Below are 4,476 nucleotides of genomic sequence, written 5' to 3' on the forward strand. Positions count from 1 at the left end.
GAGAAGGAAACAGCCCCCACCCCACCCACAACTCTTCCTCCCCTCCACTCGGAGAAACGGGTACAGAGACCGCCGGCCTCTCCCCTCCCCCTCCTCGCTCTCCTTTTGCCCTCTCCTCCCACGCAGTCGCGCAAGCCCTTTCAGACGCCTCTGCGCGCCCACGACACTTTCGCTTTCAAAAAAACGGGCTTGAGGCTCCGCCAAAGCTCCGCCAAAAACAGTCTCCACCCACAGCGCTGTATCCCGGCAGCCTGCCCGGGCCCTCCTCCTTTCCACCGAGGGCTGCAGCTGTCCTCCGCTTGGATGAGGAGCTAAGTGACCATCCCCTCCTCACCGTCTGAAAAGCGGGGAGGGGACAGGGGAGCGCGAGGCAGAGAGGAGTGCGGGCACGGCAATGGCGAGGCTTCGCAGTCCTTCCCCCGCCAGCTCTCCCTGTCAGAGGCGTTCGGCTGGCCAGCTCCCTCCTTCATGTTTGTTGCACAAGCAGAGGCTACCCTCCACCTAGAGCAAATATGCCGGAAACCTCAGCCTTTTCGCTCTCTGGTCTTGTTTCTCATCTCGGCCTTTGGTGCAAGTAGATCCTTGCCACCTGCTATGTACTCTAATGGTGGGGCATAGCCGTTTCCACCCCATCCAGCTCCTCTCAGAAGTTTCCTCCACCCTGGCATTCTTGCAAAGGTGGGCCTTCCTTTCCTACAAAGGGAAGAGAACACCCAGGAAAAGAAGAGAATAGAAAAGTAATGAATGATAATAGAGATGACTCAAGGAAGGGAAGGGAAGGGAGGAAGAAATTGAATGTTCTCACAGATTATGGATTACAGTTGCCACAATCCCTGTTCGCCATTCTGGTTAAGAAGCATGGAAGTTACAGCTGAAGACATCTGGGAAAGGTTAGGCTACCAGCCTCCAATTAAGGAGAAACAGAACTGAAAATGCTTTAACTGAAGACTAAGAAATGCTGAAGAGGAGAATGTATTTGAAAGAAAAGGTGTTTTGTATTGCAGTTTTCCAATGATAAGAAATACTAGAAAGAATGGAACTTCTCTTGCAAAACCACCAGTTTTCACTACTGTGTGTCCTCAATGTTCCTTTTTAAAGAAAGCAGCTGAGACTGTGATGGAAAGAAACTTCTTTCCGTTCTAATAGGCACTATTTCTGAGGTTAAAGCAAACTCCTCCTCCTCAGAAGGCAAGGAGCAAAGCGCTCCTCCTTTTGACTTGTGGCTTCTCTGCCTCGCTGAAGGCAGATATTTGTATACACAGAAGCACACATTTTCCTGGGCAGAGCATAGTTCGGAGCAGAAGAAGGTCAGACTGATGAAGCTGGCAACAGGTGGCAGGGGAGGAAGAGAACATTAGAATTTAGTTAGTTTTTAATGAGAGGTTTGCTCTCTCTTGAAGAAGAAAGAAGATGGTGTCAACTTATAGGTCTTCTTTCTGTAGCAAAAGCCCTACTAGCACAGTGCAGTTTCTCCAGCACAGAAATAAATGGGCAAACAATGATACTTTATGCTACCAAGCATGGAGGGAATGTGTGTGTGTTAAACCAACTGATAACAGCTGTGGGAGGAGTAGTCAGTGTAGGGTCAGGATTCCAGGATGGAGAGGGTGACAAATGTGTGCTGAGTTAAGTTCTGAGAGGAGAAAAGCAGCTGTCTTAGCCCAGATATGTAAGGTGTGAGGCCAACACACACACACAGGATTGTTGAAGAAATCATCAGGTATTCCAGCTTTATCTCTTTTTTTTCCATAGTAGAGTTTGATCACTGTATATTTTGTCAAAATATGTAAGAAAATTCATACTGTGCATAAAGAACCATTTCTCACTGAACTTAATTAAAGAGAATATGCTTTCAGAATTTTTTTCAAAAGAAAAGAAAGTCTTGTGGTTCTTGTACTTACTCAGTGTAAGTTGGGCAAAAAATGTGTACGAATACTCTGTTTTTCATTATACAATCATCTGTTCAATGGCCTGCAGCTTCCCTGGCTTCCCACAGATCCTTTTAGTTACATTTATTTTTTAACCTTGAAACTTGCTCTGTATTTAACAAGCTTTTGCTCCTGGAACACTAACTTCTTCACTTTATCTCTCTTGTTCCTCACTCTTTGATTGTTATTGATCTCTGTTATCACTTTCTTAACTCTTTCACAAATATTTTAGACTTTTATTACTTCTACTATATCTTGCATCTCTTTCTCTCCCCCCTTCCCCCCATAGTCACTTGCTCTGCTTCTTCCAGCTTCTTTCTTCAAGCATCGGGGTTTGAGTTTAGTTCTTACAATAGAATACAAAAGTTATTCACGTCCTGTCCCTCAGCTTTCATCTTTCTCTTAAAGGCATCTGTGGGAACTTTCTGATGGATGAAAGCAGGAATCACTCTTGCTGTAGTTCTGGCCCTTCTGGATGTCACACAGCTGTTTTATGGCTCCTCTCTTTTTTGGTCCCAGCAGTTGTCACCATCCTTAATGGACTCTGCATGACAATGCTCTCCTTCCAATCTTCTTATTCCCCAGGTCACCTTTTGCCTGGGACTGGGTTGCTGATTACAACTTCTCTGCTCCTATCTCACCTACAGATACCCACACCTCCAACAGCACTGTCTCATAACTCAACAGTTCATCTTCATTCACCTGAGATGTCTTCTGAACGAAGTTATTACTTCCTATGGGCTTTGTGCCTTCTGATCTCCTTTTCCTTTTTCCCAGCAGTGATCCCCAACATTGTGATGCTCGATCAGCAGCCCCTTCTCTGACCAACAACCCCTCTCCTCTACTAGATCTCAGCTATCCCTAGTTAATACTTCTCAGCTTTACCTCCCACTTCAAGAAAGGTGCTTCTCAATGTACCACACATGCAGTCCTGGGAGATAGTCACAAGTAACTAACAACTTTGATGAGAGGCAGACAGGGACTGCCTTCTTTTACCCTCAAAACAGCCACACTGCCTTGGAGAGAACATGGTTTAAAAAAAACAAACCCTACATTGGGGGTTTCTCCTCCATTTAAATCTCATATGAGTCTCACACACTGCGCAGCCACAGTGCAAAATCATATCCACATGAAAAATGAGAGGCTTTCTTACATAGCTTTTGCCTATTTGCAGCTTTAAAAAAAGATTCAAGGACAATGTACAACCCAGAGCAGAAGGCAAAGCAAAGTAAGGAATGAAAGATGAAAATATTGAGATACATGTGCATATGATTTTGATATTTGTGACTCATTTCCTTTGTAAAGGACTATGTGAGGGTTTAAGCTCCCACTGATAAGTGGAATATGCAGCCTTTGAAAAGCAAATAAATGGTCACAAAAAGAGTAGACAACTAGAATTGTAAATGTTCTCCTTGGGGTATCGCAGTATCTAGCGGATGACACTTCATGGCATTTGCTGTGCAGAATATGTGACATTCCAGGAAGCATATAACAATAACCTTGATAGATGGGAAGAACAGCAGCATCCTCACAACCATCACTGGGAAAATGTGATATTCCTGAAATTTAACCAGTTCCTCAAGAAAAAACTTCAGTCCTGCAGCAGAATGGACAATATCTTGAGCATGTTGCTCAGTGAACTGAAGGTCACCAAAAAATGCTGGTAAGGTCATATGTTGTGAGGAAAGAAGCTTTAATAAGAAGCACATTAAACAGAGAAGCATACATTGCAAGATTAAACATTATACATTAATCTTAAAAGAACCAATTGTCATGTTCACTGATTCAATGTAGTTTATACATTGTAACGTTTCACATGCCATGGCGCTGATGCACATTTCTGTTTGGGAGGGAGCTGCTGTGAGACCTTGTACCAAACTCTGTATGTGAAATCAGTACAATGGAATGTGTTTGGGTTATGTTATCTGTTCAAGGCCTTTTCCCGCAGACCACCAGAAACCGTTAGGAGCACCTGGGATTTGAACTTGAGAAGATTCTACGGGGGGAGGGGTTTCATTTGCACCGAGGGTTTTTAGTTTGGATTTGGTGCGCTTCCATCATTCTCAGCTTTCTCTGTGATCCTGCATACTATTCTTTAATAAATCAGATATCTTTGAAATCCTGTTCATGAGTCTGATAGTGTTTTAGAATAGGCGACCATTACATAAAGCTGAGAATCCCCAAAGTGGTACCGTTAGCTCCTACCAAGATCAGTTTCTTGCGAGGGAAAATAGTTAACGATGGCTGAGTCCAAGCTCACGACTGGGGGACTTGAGGAGATGGCTAGCTTGATGCCCAAGTCGACGGTCAAGAGCGGAGAACCTCACCTCACCCCAGAACCTTCAGACTCCCGGGATGAATCGAGTTCCAATTCTGTTGCGGAGGAATCTGACAATGGGGAAGAGCCAAAGCAACCGGCACCCAGCGAACTGCTCGCAGAGTTGATCACCTTGGATGAAGTAGGGGAACCCCAACCAGGGATGTCGGGGGCATCCTGGAAGTATCGGTTCCCGCTAACCCCAGACAAAGAATCTACTATGGTGTCAAC

The sequence above is a fragment of the Candoia aspera genome, chromosome 7 (genome assembly GCF_035149785.1).
Source record: "Candoia aspera isolate rCanAsp1 chromosome 7, rCanAsp1.hap2, whole genome shotgun sequence".
NCBI lineage: Eukaryota > Metazoa > Chordata > Lepidosauria > Squamata > Boidae > Candoia > Candoia aspera.